We start from the raw sequence: 7,271 nt of genomic DNA on the forward strand, positions 1-7,271 counted from the left end.
TGGCCGAAATTCTTGAGAGGAAAAACTTCACCTTGCACCTCAATTTCAAGCCTCAATCTTGAGTTTCAACCGATAATCTTGCAAATTCCTCCACAAAAGTTGATCTCCAAGGAAGCTTAAGGGTTTTGGTGGAGTGATTTGGGAAGAGGAAGGTCTTGGCAGCTTCTTGATATAGGGATTAAGGTGAATTTGGTAAGAAACTTCCCTCTACTTCTTATATGTGTGAACTAGAAGCTTAAAGTTATAGTTTTGATGGATTTATGGGGAAAATTTCATGGGTTAAATGGTATGTTGGGATGTTTAACTAGGGTTTATATTTTCAGCCTTGATTATGGTTATCTACCTCTTAATTGATGTTATTGAGCTAGTAATTGGTGGGTTTGATGATAGAGCACTTGTTAGATATGAATTTATAGAGTAAAGGTGCAAATTTCAGAATTTGGAAACCAAGCTACCCTGTTCTGTCCGGTTTTAGTGCTCCATGTTAGAGGCCGAATTAGGCTTGGCACAAAACATTAAAGTTGTAGAGAATGGTATTTTATAGTTTCCTACAAAATTTCAGCTCAATCAGAGCAACGTAGCCTGTGAAAAGATCAAAATACCCTCACTGCCCTAGAATATTTCCAGTGATCCGTTTTGGACAGTTCATCCAATTGATTGTGTTTATTCACTATGATCCGTGCTGATTTAGTCATTTTCCAAAACGTGAAAGTTTTAGTACTCTGTCTTAGATTTTCAACGCCACCAAGAACACCTTAAACAGATCAGTGTAGCCCAAGTTATAGCCAAAACACTTGCACCTGTTTTGTACCTTGGATTGTGTACGTTTTTGAATTTTGCTTCTGACCACGTTTTATCCGTTTTGATAACGTACAAACTGGGTGTTTACCTCTTCATAATAAATGTATATCTTGGTCTTAGCTTCGAAACGGTATAAAGTGTGTCAAAATCCGAGTTCCGTAGCTCCCGTTATGACCAAAACAAGATCGGTCGTCAGAACTGCCTTTGAATCTGGACAGTTCTGACGGGTACTTTGGCACTCAATTTTCGTTCTGTTCTGAGTGGATTAAGGTCCTGGAAAAAACATCAAAGTTTTAGCCTTATGTCCCAGCTTTCTAATGCCTTTGGAATTTCCTGATTTGGATTTGTGAGCTGGGAGTTATGGTCCAGCAAACATACCCTGTCCGTCACTCTAAAGTGCGAATTTCTGGAACTATTTTCCATACTTTCGACCTATTTCTGTTCAGATCCGGACTTAGGTGTCTTCATGAAAATTGTATCCCTTCCTCGTAGCTTCAAAACGGTATCTCACCCACCTTTATCCAATATTCCTTGCCTAACTTTTGATCAAAACGGTTTGAGATGGCAGATTTGGCCGTTTCCGTTTGCCGTTTCCGCACTTGCGTGTGTCCATTTCGCCGTTTCCGCACTCGTATGTGGCGATTTTACCGTTTTGCTTGTTTTAAGTATGTTAGTAGCCGTTTGTGATATATTGTGACACAATCTTCAATTTCAGACGTTGGTGAGCTAGGTGGAGCCGGTGGGGCCTACTAGCTACTCCTCGCGGCACGAATTTCGTACTTTTTCTCTTTTGTTCGTTGGGTAAGTATTCAGGCCGCTCTTGTGTGTTAGTTACTTATGTGTTTCGATATGTATGAAGAGGGTACCTAGGTGAGGGTGTACTTTATCGCACTCGACCTAAACCCTAACTTGCGCACATATTTGTACATGGCTTGTGTATATGAGCAATTTTGGAACTAAAACCCTTGAGCTTGTGGCTCGGGGTGACTTTTGAATAATTTTGTGAAGTTTGTGAGTTTGGGGCCCGATCTCAATACCTAGATGGACTATTCGAGCCGGTTAGGGCTTGGTCGAAGTCAGTCCAACCTGGATTGAGGTCACCAAGTTTGTGAATCCGGTTCACCGAGTATGTGGACCAAGTTTGTGACCCGAGCTTGTGAACCAAGCTCAATTTCGTTCGCTCGAGCAAGTTTGTGAGGTGTCTGGCCAGAGAGGGTGATAAGGTGTACGGTGGGAGAACAAGTGGAGTTCTACGGACCATTATTTGTGGTCGACGGAGTGTCGGCAGGAGATCATACATGGCACATGAATTGGCTTTGGAGCCACCCGTATCCTTATTATGTGATGTTATTTTTCTGCTTTTGCTTTACTCTTACTGGGTAATTGTGGATATGTGAGATTTACGCTTTTGCCCCTGTTTACTTACTAAGCATATAGCTTACCCCGTTCCATTTGTTTTCCTTAGCAGGGGGCCGACGCGGGGATCGCTCGGGAAGGTGGTTAGATTTTGAGCTATAGAATACTTGAATTTGTATTTGTTAAAAGTTGACGGGTAAGATGTATATAGTTGGCGTGGTGGTTGTAGTTATAAGTTTTTCTAGGTTTTACTTTCTGGTACTCGTAGTATGTAATTCTTGGAAAATTGGATGTAATACTTGAGATTTATTTTATACTTCATTGGAGGACTGTAGTGAGTAAGTGAGTCCCGGCGAGAGTTGGGCAGGCGACCTGCCGAACCATTTGGTACGCCTTAGGGGGAGGTGGGGCCGTCACAGGTGGTATCAGAGCCATATGCCGACGGTTGGGACTCTACGTCCTTTTACTGGAAAAGCCCCGAGCCTCTCGTTCGTGAAGAGTCACGAAGCGAAACTCTCCGTAGGGAATGCCCGCGTGCGGGTGGCAAGCTGATAGGTACCTTGTGATGTGACCCTGGGAACTGTCACAGGTGGTATCAGAGCTTAGGCTTCAGATCTCTGTATTGTATCCTAGGCTAATGTTTAGGATGTCGGACTGTGGGATTTGATTTGATTTGAAAGTTAAGCAATTGAGGGATAAAACCTATAGCTGCTTCGCGTGGTCTCTGCGCAGAGTGAGCCTGGATGAAGTAGCGAATAAGTATGAAGGACTAAGTGTTCATTCGAGCATAAGTTATGGATCATAAATGTTATAGGCCTTAAAATCTTTCTCGTGGTATCTGAGGACCATAGATAGGTAAGTCAGGTAGGAATTTCGATTGTAGATAGTTTACTCTTGGGACTGCAGCTCGAGATGTGAATTACCTTATTTCGGATTCTTGTGCCTGAGTACTCCAGAGTTGAGGCGCTGCTAAGTACTTGAGACTAGCATTTTGGGAACATGAACAGGCTTTGTCTGGCTAGAGTGAGTACAAGATATCAACGGGCACCTTGGGAAGTGGAGTAAGAAACCGGACGAGGGTGATTTTCACTGAGCGTGGGACGATAAGTCGTGTTTCTTTCATTTTGCCCATGCATTGTCCCTACATGTCATTTATTTGTGGTTTGTGAATACCTACATATATAGTACTTGCTGCACTTGACTTTGTCTAACTTGAAATGTCTCTTGGTGTATATGGTGCATTATATTGTGAACATTTTGGTGACTTGTATATATATGTACACCTTTTGATCTTTTGATTATTTCGGGTATTCCAACGCTTAGCTCGTTGATTGCAATTTCGAGGACGAAATTCTTTGAAGAAGGGGAGATTGTGATACCCCAAATTTTAGGATACTATTTTTGTTTAGTCTCAAAGAAAGGATTACGGTTTCTTTATTTTATTTTGTCGTAAAACATTGTTTTATTTTAAAAAAAAAACTAGAAACCTTACTTGTACTTTAAAACCCTAGTTTACTTGTGACTAGCAGGTTATGTTTAAATCCCTCATATTTGACTCAAAACCCTAATTTTATTCTATGGAATTGTAAAATTCATCACACTTTTCTTAAAATGCCCTTTTATTTGGAAATTATTCTTTTACTATGGCCCTACTACTCAATCATTCCTCAATAAGTGCAAATGAACCTAGAAAGTAGGGTTTCACTCTTCGTTTTCAAGATTGGAGCAAATTAGGGTTTTCGCGATTTTTTTTCGCCGGATGATTTTTCGGTACGGAGCAAGGATCAAATTTGGTGATTAAAAGTGACTTTCAGGTGAGAAATAATATGTGATTAGATGCAATAATAAAAAGTTAGTGAATAGGAAGAAAAAACCCTAGTACGGGTGATTTAAGGAAAATCGGCTCGAACCGACGGGTACCGTTTGTTACCGGGTAAACACACCATTTGACCTATACTTTATTACCTTAATCTTCTCATTTTATTTTAGCTAATTAACCCTCAAAATATCTCATACATCAGCCACAATATTTGACCAAGAGAAATGAGAGAAAATGCTAGAAAGAAAACAAGTGTCAAGGCATCTATGGAAGTTGGACTTTGACCAACTTGTCTTAACCTTCATAAAACAGAAATTTGACCAAAATTTCCTCATTTCTTCCCATTTTCTTAGTCTTGGCCGAAATTCTTGAGAGGAAAAACTTCACCTTGCACCTCAATTTCAAGCCTCAATCTTGAGTTTCAACCGATAATCTTGCAAATTCCTCCACAAAAATTGATCTCCAAGGAAGCTTAAGGGTTTTGGTGGAGTGATTTGGGAAGAGGAAGGTCTTGGCAGCTTCTTGATATAGGGATTAAGGTGAATTTGGTAAGAAACTTCCCTCTACTTCTTATATGTGTGAACTAGAAGCTTAAAGTTATAGTTTTGATGGATTTATGGGGAAAATTTCATGGGTTAAATGGTATGTTGGGATGTTTAACTAGGGTTTATATTTTCAGCCTTGATTATGGTTATCTACCTCTTAATTGATGTTATTGAGCTAGTAATTGGTGGGTTTGATGATAGAGCACTTGTTAGATATGAATTTATAGAGTAAAGGTGCAAATTTCAGAATTTGGAAACCAAGCTACCCTGTTCTGTCCGGTTTTAGTGCTCCATGTTAGAGGCCGAATTAGGCTTGGCACAAAAATGAAAGTTGTAGAGAATGGTATTTTATAGTTTCCTACAAAATTTCAGCTCAATCGGAGCAACGTAGCCTGTGAAAAGATCAAAATACCCTCACTGCCCTAGAATATTTCCAGTGATCCGTTTTGGACAGTTCATCCAATTGATTGTGTTTATTCACTATGATCCGTGCTGATTTAGTCATTTTCCAAAACGTGAAAGTTTTAGTACTCTGTCTTAGATTTTCAACGCCACCAAGAACACCTTAAACAGATCAGTGTAGCCCAAGTTATAGCCAAAACACTTGCACCTGTTTTGTACCTTGGATTGTGTACGTTTTTGAATTTTGCTTCTGACCATGTTTTATCCGTTTTGATAACGTACGAACTGGGTGTTGACCTCTTCATAATAAATGTAGATCTTGGTCTTAGCTTCGAAACGGTATAAAGTGTGTCAAAATCCGAGTTCCGTAGCTCCCGTTATGACCAAAACAAGATCGATCGTCAGAACTGCCTTTGAATCTGGACAGTTCTGACGGGTACTTTGGCACTCAATTTTCGTTCTGTTCTGAGTGGATTCAGGTCTTGGCCAAAACATCAAAGTTTTAGCCTTATGTCCCAGCTTTCTAATGCCTTTGGAATTTCTTGATTTGGATTTTCGAGCTGGGAGTTATGGTCCAGAAAACATACCCTGTCCGTCACTCTAAAGTGCGAATTTCTGGAACGATTTTCCATACTTTCGACCTATTTCTGTTCAGATCCGGACTTAGGTGTCTTCATGAAAATTTTAACCCTTCCTCGTAGCTTCGAAACAGTGTCTCACCCACCTTGATCCGATATTCCTAGCCTAACTTTTGATCAAAATGGTTTGAGATGGCAGATTTGGCCGTTTCCGTTTGCCGTTTCCGCACTTGCGTGTGTCCATTTCGCCGTTTCCGCACTCGTATGTGCCGATTTTGCCGTTTTACTTGTTTTAAGTATGTTAGTAGCCGTTTGTGATATATTGTGACACAATCTTCAATTTCAGACGTTGGTGAGTTAGGTGGAGCCGGTGGGGCCTACTAGCTACTCCTCGCGTCACGAATTTCGTACTTTTGCTCTTTTGTTCGTTGGGTAAGTATTCAGGCCGCTCTTGTGTGTTAGTTACTTATGTGTTTCGATATGTATGAAGAGGGTACCTAGGTGAGGGTGTACTTTATCGCACTCGACCTAAACCCTAACTTGCGCACATATTTGTACATGGCTTGTGTATATGAGCAATTTTGGAACTAAAACCCTTGAGCTTGTGGCTCGGGGTGACTTTTGAATAATTTTGTGAAGTTTGTGAGTTTGGGGCCCGATCTCAATACCTAGATGGACTATTCGAGCCGGTTAGGGCTTGGTCGAAGTCAGTCCAACCTGGATTGAGGTCACCAAGTTTGTGAATCCGGTTCACCGAGTATGTGGACCAAGTTTGTGACCCGAGCTTGTGAACCAAGCTCAATTTCGTTCGCTCGAGCAAGTTTGTGAGGTGTCTGGCCAGAGAGGGTGATAAGGTGTACGGTGGGAGTACAAGTGGAGTTCTACGGACCATTATTTGTGGTCGACGGAGTGTCGGCAGGAGGTCACGCATGGCAAACGATTTGGCTTTGGAGCCACCTGTATCCTTATTATGTGATGTCACTTTTCTGCTTTTGCTTTACTCTTACTGTGTAATTGTTAATATGTGAGATTTACGCTTTTGCCCCTGTTTACTTACTAAGCATATAGCTTACCCCGTTCCATTTGTTTTCCTTAGCAGGGGGCCGACGCGGGGATCGCTCGGGAAGGTGGTTAGATTTTGAGCTATAGAATACTGGAATTTGTATTTGTTAAAAGTTGACGAGTAAGATGTATATAGTTGGCGTGGTGGTTGTAGTTATCAGTTTTTCTAGGTTTTACTTTCTGGTACTCGTGATATGTAATTCTTGGAGAATTGGATGTAATATTTGAGATTTATCTTATACTTCATTGGAGGACTGTAGTGAGTGAGTGAGTCCCAGCGAGAGTTGGGCAGGCGACCCGCCAAAACCCTTTGGTACGCCTTAGGGGGAGGTGGGGCCGTCACAAAATCAATTACAACAATAAACAAATATATATCACATTAGGGCAAGTGAGATAAAATACACCCTTACCCGACCAAACCAATCAAATATCAAGTATTTAAATCAAGTATCATGTTCAATCATGTACTTGGAAGCACTCACCAAAGATTTAGTGCTTGTCAAACTCACATTCAGGTACAACTCCTTGATTAGAGTTCAAATCTGCGATTAAATATCATCCAAATACAAGTCAATTCTAGCAATGCAATCATCATGACCAAAACTGGAAACTAGTATTAAAGAAGAATGTCTAAGTAGCAGGTTTGTCATCTTTCGGCGTTTTGGTCACAACTGAAGTTACGGTTATCCGATTGGGCCAAATTTTATG

This window comes from Coffea eugenioides, unplaced genomic scaffold, assembly GCF_003713205.1.
Source record: "Coffea eugenioides isolate CCC68of unplaced genomic scaffold, Ceug_1.0 ScVebR1_97;HRSCAF=451, whole genome shotgun sequence".
NCBI lineage: Eukaryota > Viridiplantae > Streptophyta > Magnoliopsida > Gentianales > Rubiaceae > Coffea > Coffea eugenioides.